At 42.3% G+C, this 13,814-nt stretch overlaps 1 long non-coding RNA gene across 1 annotated transcript; it reads left to right on the top strand.

Moving 5' to 3' along the window:
* Window positions 1–5,195: 5,195 nt before the first annotated feature.
* Window positions 5,196–8,321, top strand: LOC105027798. Its single transcript, XR_829324.3, has 3 exons — window positions 5,196–5,801; window positions 6,129–6,229; window positions 8,276–8,321. It is a non-coding gene; the product is annotated as an uncharacterized LOC105027798 (long non-coding RNA).
* Window positions 8,322–13,814: the final 5,493 nt, after the last annotated feature.

Below are 13,814 nucleotides of genomic sequence, written 5' to 3'. Positions count from 1 at the left end.
AACAGGGAAAGAGGAGACCAGAAGAGAATAGCAGGAAATGGAAAAAGCCTCTGATTGAAGAATTATGTTGATGCCAGTCATTATTTATACTGGCTTTTATAATGTTTTTTCATTGAGCTTATGTTTCCTTATGTACTTCAGGGGGTACAAAGTCCCTCACCCGCCTATTTCCAGGAACATCTTGCTAGATAGGATCCATGTTTTGGGGGAAATGTAATGGAGGAATGTTCAGACAGGAAATAGTCCATTATTGAGCAATAACAACCACTGAATCACTCAGAAATACAATAGAAATAGGGAGGAATGACTAGACCTTTATGGAGTGAATTACACAACCGTGCATTTGAAGGCCAAAATCACTCTTACTTTATCTAGTAGCTAACGTGTTTTGTTCTCCACGTTTTGACACTTTTTGCTCGTCTTTATTCCTCAGCCTAATCAAGCCTTGACATTTGACCTTTTCTGGATTTGCATCTGATGACCAGTGGAGGCTGCATGCATTCTGCCATGTTTGTCTGATTACCAGTGGAGGCTGCATGCATTCTGCCATGTTTGTCTGATTAACCAGTGGAGGCTGCATGCATTCTGCCATGTTTGTCTGATTAACCAGTGGAAGCTGCATGCATTCTGCCATGCTCGTCTCATAACCAGTGGAGGCTGCATGCATTCTGCCATGTTTGTCTGATTAACCAGTGGAAGCTGCATGCATTCTGCCATGTTTGTCTAATTAACCAGTGGAAGCTGCATGCATTCTGCCATGTTCGACTCATAACCAGTGGAGGCCGCATGCATTCTGCCATGTTCGTCTCATAACCAGCGGAGGCTGCATGCATTCTGCCATGTTCGTCTCATAACCAGTGGAGGCTGCATGCATTCTGCCATGTTCGTCTGATGGCCAGTAGAGGCTGCATGCATTCTGCCATGTTCGTCTGATGGCCAGTAGAGGCTGCATGCATTCTGCCATGTTCGTCTCATAACCAGTGGAGGCTGCATGCATTTTGCCATGTTCATCTCATAACCAGTGGAGGCTGCATGCATTCTGCCATGTTCGCCTCATAACCAGTGGAGGCTGCATGCATTTTGCCATGTTCATCTCATAACCAGTGGAGGCTGCATGCATTCTGCCATGTTCGTCTGATGGCCAGTAGAGGCTGCATGCATTCTGCCATGTTCGTCTGATGGCCAGTGGAGGCTGCATGCATTCTGCCATGTTCGTCTCATAACCAGTGGAGGCTGCATGCATTCTGCCATGTTTGTCTGATAGCCAGTGGAGGCTTCATGCATTCTGCCATGTTCGTCTCATAACCAGTGGAGGCTGCATGCATTCTGCCATGATCATCTGATTACCAGTGGAGGCTGCATGCATTCTGCCATGTTCGTCTCATAACCAGTGGAGGCTGCATGCATTCTGCCATGTTCGTCTGATGGCCAGTAGAGGCTGCATGCATTCTGCCATGTTCGTCTGATGGCCAGTAGAGGCTGCATGCATTCTGCCATGATCATCTGATTACCAGTGGAGGCTGCATGCATTCTGCCATGTTCGTCTCATAACCAGTGGAGGCTGCATGCATTCTGCCATGTTCGTCTGATGGCCAGTAGAGGCTGCATGCATTCTGCCATGTTCGTCTGATGGCCAGTAGAGGCTGCATGCATTCTGCCATGTTCGTCTCATAACCAGTGGAGGCTGCATGCATTTTGCCATGTTCATCTCATAACCAGTGGAGGCTGCATGCATTCTGCCATGTTCGCCTCATAACCAGTGGAGGCTGCATGCATTTTGCCATGTTCATCTCATAACCAGTGGAGGCTGCATGCATTCTGCCATGTTCGTCTCATAACCAGTGGAGGCTGCATGCATTCTGCCATGTTCGTCTGATGGCCAGTGGAGGCTGCATGCATTCTGCCATGTTCGTCTCATAACCAGTGGAGGCTGCATGCATTCTGCCATGTTTGTCTGATAGCCAGTGGAGGCTGCATGCATTCTGCCATGTTCGTCTCATAACCAGTGGAGGCTGCATGCATTCTGCCATGTTCGTCTCATAACCAGTGGAGGCTGCATGCATTCTGCCATGATCATCTGATTACCAGTGGAGGCTGCATGCATTCTGCCATGTTCGTCTCATAACCAGTGGAGGCTGCATGCATTTTGCCATGTTCGTCTGATGGCCAGTGGAGGCTGCATGCATTCTGCCATGTTCGTCTCATAACCAGTGGAGGCTGCATGCATTTTGCCATGTTCGTCTGATGGCCAGTGGAGGCTGCATGCATTCTGCCATGTTCGTCTCATAACCAGTGGAGGCTGCATGCATTCTGCCATGTTTGTCTGATAGCCAGTGGAGGCTGCATGCATTCTGCCATGTTTGTCTCATAACCAGTGGAGGCTGCATGCATTTTGCCATGTTCGTCTCATAACCAGTGGAGGCTGCATGCATTCTGCCATGTTCGTCTCATAACCAGTAGAGGCTGCATGCATTCTGCCATGATCATCTGATTACCAGTGGAGGCTGCATGCATTCTGCCATGTTCGTCTCATAACCAGTGGAGGCTGCATGCATTTTGCCATGTTCGTCTCATAACCAGTGGAGGCTGCATGCATTCTGCCATGTTCGTCTCATAACCAGTGGAGTCTGCATGCATTCTGCCATGATCATCTGATTACCAGTGGAGGCTGCATGCATTCTGCCATGTTCGTCTCATAACCAGTGGAGGCTGCATGCATTTTGCCACGTTCATCTCATAACTAGTGGAGGCTGCATGTATGTTCGGCCCAGACTCCGGGGTTCCATTCCTGTGACCAGCTGTTTGCCTTCTTTGTGGAACCAATGTGCATCAGGGGACTGTGGGAAGCGTTTGTTCTGTTGTGTCATAGAGCCTCTCTTTGGCCTAGCACAGTCAATGCTGAGATTTATAGATTTATGGTACTGATTTATAGATTTATAGTACTGATGCAGACTGTGCAGCGCCCCACAGTTTTGTGAGGTTTAACCCATTGATGCCAGTGATGAATCAGTCAATTGCGTCTATTCTTCTGACCAGTCGCACCCATCCCCACGATCATGAAGGGTTTCAAAAGACTAGTCCTGGCCCAACTTTAGTCCTGCCTCCCTCCAACACTGGATCCCTACCAGTCTGCCTACCGGTCGAACAGGTCTACAGACAATGCCGTCTCCACAGCTTTACACTCTGCCCTGACTCACCTGGACAAAACCAACACCTACTGTATATGAGAATGCTGTTCATAGACTTTAGCTCAGCATTCACCACGGTCATCCCCTCTAGGCTGGTCAACAAACTCCACAACCTAGGGATCAGCCCCTCTCTCTGCAATTGGACATTGTAGTTCCTAACCAACAGACAGAGGTGAGGTTGTCAGGTTAGACAACCTCACCTCCTCCACCCTGATCCTGAACACTGGTGTTTCACAAGGCTATGTGCTGAGCCCCCTCCTGTACTCCCTCTTCACCCACGACTGTGTTCCTGTACACAGTTCCAACACCAACATCAAGTTCGCAGAAGACACCACGGTGGTAGTCCTGATCAGTGACAGTGACGAGTCAGCCTACAGGGAGGAGGTCAAGTGCCTGGCGGCGTGGTGCGCTGACACTAACCTGACCCTCAACGCAAAGAAAACCAAGGAGCTCATTGTAGATGACAGGAAGTCTAAAGGGTGCAGTCATGTCCCTCTGAGGTGGAGCGTGTGCCCAGCTTCAAATTCCACCTCTCTTTCTAGATCCTTGTGAACCGCTGCACAATCGAGAGCCTTCTGACTAACCGCCACAGTGTGGTTTGGCGGCTGCTCCGTGGTCGACTGGAAGGCCCTGCAACGGGTGGTGAAAACCGCCCAACACATCACTGGTGACCAACTCGCAACCGTCGTAGATCTCCAGTGCATGTGGCTCTACATAGAGCGCATGGCATCAGGGACCCTTCACATCCATGTCACAATCTGTTTGCCCTCCTGCCATCAGGCAGGGGGTTCCGGTCTCTTCGTTCCCACAGCAGAAGGATCAGGAACAATTTCAACCCATCCACTGTAACAGTGCTGAACTCTGTACCCAAGCACTAACCATAACCACCCACCCACCACTTAGTACTGCCCCTCAGGGACCTTGTTGCACTACTCTCCTTGTACTGCTGGACTCTGGCACTGCTGATACGGAAATATTTCAGTTGTTACATGTACATGTCTACCTCGGGAACCTCATTTCTGCTATCCTTGCATTACAGTTGCACATGCTACCTTCAATTTGCCTTCATTGCACATTTAGAATTGCCATTTGTAATTGCATTTGCCTTTATTGCACATTTGTACGACCCACTTGTAACATACATTATACTTGTATATTTATCTTTGACTGACACTGATTTGCAAAGTCAGACAAGAACGTTTTCAGTTGCTACATGTACATACGGGACACTTACTACAGGATACGGAGCTATAGCTACAGGAACTTTTCTCACACACACTTGGCAGCGCATTTGCAATACAGCAAAAAAGGACATGGGGAAACAGAGGGAACATTTATACATGTACCGATCGGGGAATGAGAACCAGGTGTGAGTAATGAAACAGGACAGTCGGGGGCGCGTTCAAAATGGATGGGAAACGGTGGTGGCTAAAAGGCCAGTGACGTATACCACTGGAGCTGTGATAAGCCAGGGGAAGGATCAGCACCAGAGGGACATGTGACACTGTATGGAAAACATTTGGCACATTATGACCCCGAACTGTTGAGCAGGCCTGAATGCCAAGCATCCCACCTGGATGAAACCCGAAGGAAACCTGGCATTACCCATCACCTGGCCAATACCATCTCTATGGTCAAGCATGGTGGTAGCATCATAAAGCTGTAGGGATGATTTTTAAAGGGTATAGTCTGAATTGAGGATAAACAGAACATTTGCCAATATTTCTACAAACCTGTATTTGGGGTATTATACAGCTCCGGAAAAAATTAAGAGACCACTGCACATTTGTCTTTCCTTTCCAAAAAGTAAAAAAAGGAAAGTTTTGAGTGTCAATTTGCAGTGGTCTCTTAATTATAACCCTTCTGTTCCTCACACAAAGCCTTACTTTTCAACTTTTTTGGAAAGGAAAGAAAAATGGTATTGTAATGTATTATACTGTGGAAAAACAGTAAAAAAAAGTCTGAACACAGGTACAGTACCCTAAGAATCCCCTATTAACCTGCCTAGTAAGGAACATGAGAATACTTTAAGTGTTAAAATGACTGGCTATAGGCATCAGTGTTTCTATCCTGTTGGTTTGTTATAGGGAGACATTCCAAAGGAAATATTTTGATTGAGTAGATATTTAAATCTTATTATCTTATCTTCTTGGTACTGTCTTGGGTTTGCACCAGTTGCAACTGTAAGGTCAAGTGACAGGACACACAACAGCTAATTCAGCATTATCTACCTCAAACGTGGCCATCTCATTCTTCAGATGTTTCAATCCATTCAACTTCTTATCTTCTTGGTACTATTCTGGGTTTGCATCTGTTGCAACTGTAAGGTCAAGTGACAGGACACACAACAGCTGTGTCAGCAGTATCTGTCTCAAACGTACCCATCTCATTCACAGGGTGTAAAACAATGTGTGCTTTTATTAAACGACCAGTTTCTAACTTCTGTTTTCCATGACAGTGTCAACTGTGTGAGGTCTGTGGGTTAGGTTGAGACTCATCTTTTTCCGGCGACTGCACTGTGCTGAGGGAATCGTCAACAATGTAACAACAACAAATTCCTCTGTGAATGTACTGCATCAAATGTACTGCATCAAATTTGGCAGTGCCAACGAGGTAAAAACATTACAACAAATGTCTGCATGTTAGCAAGGTGCATAACCCTAAATGCCCCTTAACGGCACTGACTGGAACTCAGTTTTATAGACATGTCTATAGACATGTTTTTAAAGGGGGTGTTCTGGGACTATTACGTTTTTCCTAAACCATGATTCATATGTGGGTTTTCAGTTAGAAGCCTTTTTTCAGTTTCAGTTCTTGTTTTTGCCAGATGCTCTATATGAAATCTACTGTAAATGCTGTTTGGGAATATACCCCCTATTCCAGCTAAGAGAGCAGCCAAATCATTTATAACTAGTCACTGTTCCTCCGTCTAAATTCCAGGAGAAAGAAAATGGATGCCAGAAGAGCCATGAGAAATCCAAAGACACAAAGACTTCTGTTTAACACACGCAGGCTATTCTACATGATCATATTTCACAGAGGTCAGGAATTAAATGAACAATAAGCGGATTGTTAGAAATCACTAGAATGCTTTATAGATTCAATATGTAACTATTTTTATTAGCTATCTTTCACTTGTTCAATTTGGTTTATTAAACTTTAACTACCAAACAGTTTATTGTAACTCAAAGAGGTGAGAAAAGACTGGGTCTCCACAAATGACATGGAATTTAGAGTGACAGCAGAACACATGACCACTCTATCAGTGTATTGTGGCATTACATATCAATCAGACTGGACTTGGTCTGGATCACACACACACACACACACACACATGTGCACAAACACACACAGATACAACTCCTGAAAAAACTAAGAGACCACTGCACCTTTTTCTTTCCTTTCCAAAAATGTTAAGAAGGAAGGTTTTGAGTGAGGAACAGAAGCGTTCAATTTGCAGTGGTCTCTTAATTTTAACCCTTCTGTTCCTCACTCAAACCCATCCTTCTCGACATTTTTGGAAAGGAAAGAAAAAGGTGCAGTGCTATCATTTTATTTGTTGTAAATGTACTGTTAGTGACACACAGAATATGACAGAATACACACAATGTACAGAAAGTTGACTTGAACCCCGTTCCCAAAGTTGGAGAAAATACGTTGGGATGCTGTGAAAAAAAACAGAATTCAATGATGCAAATCAGTAGAAAATAGTACCAAGACAAAATATCACATTTTGAAACAAATATTACTGTTTCTTGGAAAACAAATGCTCACATTGAATTTGATGCCAGCAACACTTGTGTAATGCAAAAAAACGAATATCACACAACTAATTAGGCCAGTATCGTTATTGGGTATTAAAAGATCATTCCAGAGAGATAGGGAGGGGTTCACCACTCTGTGAAAGACTGCGTGGGCAAATAAAGAATGCGTGGGCCACAATTCAAGAATTACGTATCACAACGCAATTTGGGGATCTCACCATCTACGGTACACAATATCATTACAAGATTCAGAGAATCTGGAGTAATCTCTGTATGCAAGGGACAAGGACGAAAACCAATATTGGATGGTCGTGATCTTCAGGCCCTCAGACGGCACTGCATTAAAACCAGACATGATTCTGTAGTGGAAATCACTGCATGGGCTCAGGAACACTTCTGAAAATCATTGTCTGTGAACAAAGTATGTTGCAGCATTCATAAATGCAAGTTAAAACTCTACAATGCAAAGAAGAAACCATATATAAACAAGATCCAGAAACGCCACTGCCTTCTCTGGGCCCAAGCTCATTTTAGATGGACTGAGGCAAAGTGGAAAACTGGTCTGACGAATCAAAATGTGAAATTATTTTCTCTAGAGAAGGGAAGGACCATCCGGCTTCTTATCAGCGCAAAGTGCAAAAGCCAGCATCCGTGACGTACGGGGGTTGCATTAGTGTACATGGCATGGGTGACTTGCACATCTGGGAAGTCACCGTAAATGCTGAACAATTTAAACAGTTTTTGGAGCAAAATGTGCGGCCATCCAGATTACGTATTTTTCAGGGAAAGCCTTGCTTATTTCAGCAGGACAATGCCAAACCACATTGTGCACATATCACAAAAGCCTGGCCCCCTGCGCAGTCCAGACCAAAGGAGACCCTGAACTGTTGAGCAGCTGCAATCCTATATCAAGCAAGAATGGGACAACATTCAACTTTCAAAACTACAGCAAATGGTCTTCTAAGTTCCCAAATGTCTACAGAGTATTGTTAAAAGAAGAGGTGATGCAACCCAGTGGTAAACATACCACTGTCCCCAAATCTTTTAAATGTGTTACTGGCATCAAATTCAAAATGGGCAAGTATATTTCCAAAAACAATAAAACATTTCTGTTTCAACATCTGATATGTGGTCATTGGACTATTTTCAGTTAAACACAGGGATAAACAATTTGCCCATCATTGCATTCTGTTTTTATCAGCATTTTTCGCAGTGTCCCAACTTTTTTGGAAATGGGGTTGTACAATGTTTGACAACCCTGTTTCTTTCTTTTTTGGAAACGTCTGATTACACTGAGATGCAAACTGACCTTCTGGTCCATAGGAAACTTTGTGGAGAGAGGCAAATGTGTGGCCTCGCCCCACACCTGTGTGTTTGACCGTATACAAGGTATCAGGCATGGCCATCGCCAGCGCGGGGAAAGGTGGGCATGATTTACGGATCGTAATAATATCAATGTTGTCTGTAAGTGAGGATGACCAGGTACAGCCTACATCTTTACAAGGACCCCAGGATTCCTGCTGACGGCCCTGGATACAGGTACAGGAATCCCGGACACAAACTATAAAAATATACATAGTTTTAAAGTTCAGAAAGGTCAAAGGTCACCTTGGCTACATACAAGTTATTTTCACTTACTGGGGGACCTGCTATACACATTTTCACAACATAACCTCTGTTACGGTTTTCTGTGCCCAGTGAACTTGATAATGCAAGTTTGTTTCGCCTAACATGCTTGCAGTAATTTGAAACATTCAAAAACAAATTGCAGTAATTTGTATATTTTAAATATTGGTCTTACAGGGGAATCTTAGACATGTCACGTACATTGATTCTGTGAAATCCAATCATGATAAAGCCAATTCGGATGTCACTGTAGGTATGAAACTTTGTAAAGTTCATAATTTCTTTGGAGAATTCGTCTGTTAAAATCCAGTGTTTTCTCTGGATACCCATATTTACAAGAAACATAGTTTTCTCCTGATATCAACAATCTGACTCTTTCAACATAATTTGACAGAAACAGCCTTGATATCCTTGTACAAGCTTGACAGAGCGGACAGAGCAGAAAGTTGATATTGGTTTTCTCAGCTGGAGGTCTGAACATCTCTCTTCAATTTGGTAACTATGTTTTGCAGGCATTCAATTTAAGAAAAAAAATGATCACACTACACATGTACATTAAATGGGTCGGGGGGGGCACTCTGACAGCACTCTGACAGCACTAATATTCTTAGTTGGTAAATTAAAACAAAATTGTTGAAACTAAATAGAAATTAAAGGTGACATTCACTTTTGCTTCATATTCAGTGTATTTTAGCAAAAATGTACAGCAAAAATAGCAGTTTTGACTCTACTGTCTCAGTACTTTACTGTCTCATGTAAATAATTTATATGAAAAATACACAATTTGCTGTCTGAAATTCCATAACACGGCCATGTATGACAAATGTACTTGAGCATATGTTTTGAAAGATATAGACTCCAAAATATAGACTTTCAGTATTATAAGTAGCATAGTTCACCTTTTTACTGAATGCCCTTTGCTTACTCTGTCTTTGCTGTTTGGATACACACTCCTGAGTGGAGATGAACACGCTTTGTTGGCTGGTGGGGTGGAAGTGGTTGGTAAACTCCGTTCACCAGTTGCTGTATAAAATATATAATACAGGATATGCTTTTTTCAACAGAAATTGGATAAACTGCATGTATCCCCTTTACACCACTAGCTTGTGGTCAATAACATGTTTGATAATCCATCCATTTGACACTATTTGCATTCATTTTTTTATTATTTGTTTTGGAACATAGAACAGTGGTGGCTGCAGGCAAGATAGATAACACAGAAAAATTAACTCAGTGTTTCGGGACACCAGCCTACTGGGTGTCTGAGACATGACTGGAATACCAATGGTTGTTTATGTACCACGCACACACTGTTTGTTCTGTCAGCAGTCCATTACTCCTCTGCATATTATTCTGTCTCTCCTTGCTCTTTGCCTCCCCATTCTTATACAGGAGCTGGCATACTGTAAATATGCCCAGTGTTCAAATTCCCTGGGATGGCTTAATCATCACCACAGTAACTGAGATCCGATTAAACGTTTCACCATGGACAACTTGGACAATGGGCTAAAGGACAACATAGTGCTTAGAAATAAACTAGAACGGTTTTTAACTTTGTAATTCCATTAGTCCAGACTGCTGCTGTGACTAGATTGGGGTTCCTCTTCAGATATGTAACAGATTCATGTCTTGATTGGACAGAGATCTTTGGTATCATCCCATCTGCACCCTGTGTAATACTGTATGGTGATTACTGGCTCCCATGTCAAAGAGCCTGATAAGGTATGCTCTCCAATCTTGCTGAAACTCTGTCTCAACCTACAGTGATATTATTTGTGGATTGAGCTAAACACTACGGCACCCCTCGTCTGTGGGATTTTAATGTCCTCCCAACGTTACCACTCTGAAAAGGCCCACATCACTTGGTTTAGAAATTAAGTACTTTCCATAAGTCCATCAGGTAAATAGACAGGAAATATTGGAGAGAAACAGGAAACTCTGTAATTCAAGGATAAACCAGACACTTCCCCCAATTGTGCTACTTTCAACACGAGGGAGAAAACATCACAATAAGGAAACATGGATAAAACACATACAGCGGATATTAACATTCTACACCACCCCTGTAAAAATGCCAGGTTCTTGTGATGTAAAAGAATGAGACAAAGATAAATCATATCAGAACTTTTTACACCTTTAATGTGACCTATAACATGAACAATTCAATTGAAAAACAAACTGAAATCTTTGAGGGGGTAAAATAAAAAACTCACAATAACCTGGTTGCATAAGTGTGCACACCCTTAAACTAATACTTTGTTGTTACACCTTTTGATTTTATTACAGCACTCAGTGTTTTTGGGTGGGAGTCTTTTAGCATGGCAAATCTTGACGTGGAAATATTTGCCCACTCTTTTTTGCAAAAGCGCTCCAAATCTCTCAGATTGCGAGGACATCTCCTGTGCACAGCTTTATTTTTCCCCCTCGAAGATTTCAGTTTGTTTTTCAATTGAATTGTTCACATTATAGGTCACATTAAAAGGTCACATTATAGGTCACATTATCGTTGTCTCATTCTTTTACATCCAAAAACCTGGATGTAAAAGACTTTTTCTATCCACTGTAATAATTAAATACAAATATGTACCATTTCCGTCCATAACTAACTAGTAATGATACACCAGTGAAGGCCTATAACAGAGGTGTCCAAACAGTTCCACAGAGGGCTGAGTGTCTGCAGGTTTTCGCTCTCACCTTGTATTTGATTGGCTAATTAGGTTACTAATTGGTTAGTTTCTACCCTCGCCTGGTTGTTTAGGTGTGAACTGGGAACCAATTTATTAGAAAAACCAAAAACCTGCAGACACTCTGCCCTCCATGGAACTGTTTAGAGACCCCTTGCCTATAATATTTAATTTCTTTATTCAATATACAAATGACTGATGGCTAATATTAGATGAAAGCATTCCATACAGTTATGGTCAACCATTATGATTTATTTCAAACTGAAATTTATGATGAACAATTTAATTATCAAAATGTTTTACATTTCAAACAAATAATATTTTAATCAAATTGACAAAATAAATAGCCACTTAACTGTATACATGTATAAAAAGTGGGGAGAACAAGTATTTGATACACTGCCGATTTTGCAGGTTTTCCTACTTACAAAGCATATAGAGGTCGGCCATTTTTATCATAGGTACACTTCAACTGTGAGAGACGAAATCTAAAACAAAAATCCAGAAAATCACATTGTATGATTTTTAAATAATGAATTTGCATTTTATTGCATGACATAAGTATTTGATCACCTACCAACCAGTAGGAATTCCGGCTCTCACAGACCTGTTAGTTTTTCTTTAAGAAGCCCTCCTGTTTTCAACTCATTACCTGTATTAACTGCACCTATTTGAACTCGTTACCTGTATAAAAGACACCTGTCCACACACTCAATCAAACAGACTCCAACCTCTCCACAATGGCCAAGACCAGAGAGCTGTGTAAGGACATCAGGGATAAAATTGTAGACCTACACAAGGCTGGGATGGGCTACAAGACAATAGGCAAACAGCTTGCTGAGAAGGCAACTGTTGGCACAATTATTAGAAAATGGAAGAAGTTCAAGATGACGGTCAATCTCCTTCGGTCTGGGGCACCATGCAATTAAAATCTATGGATTAAAATCCTGCAGCGCACATGAAAGTTCCCCTAACGCACAGCCAGGGCAACTAAGGAGTGGCTCCGTAAGAAGCATCTCAAGGTCCTGGAGTGGCCTAGCCAGTCTCCAGACCCGAGCCCAATAGAAAATCTTTGGAGGGAGCTGAAAGTCCGTATTACCCACGACAGCCCTGAAACCTAAAGGATCTGGAGAAGGTCTGTATGGAGGAGTGGGCCAAAATCCCTGCTGCAGTGTGTGCAAACCTAGTCAAGAGCTACAGGAAACATACGATTATCTGTAATTGCAAACAAAGGTTTCTGTACCAAATATTAAGTTGTGCTTTTCTGATGTATCAAATAATTTGCAATAAAATGCAAATTACTTAAATATCATACAATGTGATTTTCTGGATTTTTGTTTTAGATTCCATCACTCACAGTTACAGACTTCTACATGCTTTGTAAGTGGGAAAACCTGCAAAATCGGCAGTGTATCAAATACTTGTTCTCCCCACTGTGTATATATATATATATATATATATATATATATATATATATATAAAAATAAAAGGCCCATTAACAGCAACCATCATTCCTTTGCTCCAATAGAAAGTTGTGTTTGCTAATCCAAGTTTATCATTTGAAAAGGATAATTGATGGCATAGCTGAAAACTGCTGTGCTGATTAAATATATATTAGAACTGGACTTCAATAAGCTAACTGAGTATCTGGAGCATCAGCAATTGTGGGTTTGAATACAGGCACAAAATGGCCAGAAACAAAGAATTGTCTTTTGAAATAGTTTATTCTTGTTTATTCTTGATACCAAGGGTATTTCATGCGAGAACTTGACAAGTAACTGAAGATCTCATACAACACTGTGTACCCTTCACAGAACAGTGTATACTGGCTCTAACCAGAATAGAAAGAGGAGTGGGAGACCTCTGTGCACAAGTGAGCAAGAAGACAAATACATTAGAGTGTCTTGTTTGAGAAACAGACGTGTCACAGGTCCTCAATTGGCAGCTTCATTAAATAGTACCCACAAAACACCAGTCTCAACATCAACAGTGAAGAGGGGACTGAGGGATGCTGGGCTTCAGGCAGAATTGCAAAGAAAAGGTCATTTCTGGCCAATAAAATAGAAAAATTAAGATGGTCAAAAGAACACAGTCATTGGACAGAGGAAGACTGGAAAAATGTGTTATGGACAGACCAATCTAAGTTAGAAGTGTTCGGATTACAAAGAGGAACATTCGTGAGGCGCAGACCAAATAAAAAGTTGCAGGAGGAGTGCTTGACGCCATCTTTCATGCATGGTGGAGGCAATGTGATGGTCTGGGGTTGCTTTGGTGGTGGTGAAGTGGAAGATTTGTCCTGGGTTAAAGGGATCACAAAGAAGGAAAGCTATCACTCGTTTTGCAATGCCATGCCATACCCTGTGGACAACACTTGATTTAAGCCAATTTCCTCCTACAACAGGACAATGACCCAAAGCACAGCTCCAAAATATGCAAAAACTATTTAGGGAAAAAGCAGTAAGCTGCTATTCAGTCCATAATGGAGTGGCCAACACAGTCATGGGTTCTCAACCCTATTGAGCTGCTGTGGGGGCAGCTTGACAGGGTTGTAC

This window comes from Esox lucius, chromosome 11, assembly GCF_011004845.1.
Source record: "Esox lucius isolate fEsoLuc1 chromosome 11, fEsoLuc1.pri, whole genome shotgun sequence".
Lineage (NCBI taxonomy): Eukaryota > Metazoa > Chordata > Actinopteri > Esociformes > Esocidae > Esox > Esox lucius.
The sequence above is the reverse complement of the archived record's forward strand: the minus strand, read 5'-3'. Positions and strand labels throughout refer to the sequence as shown.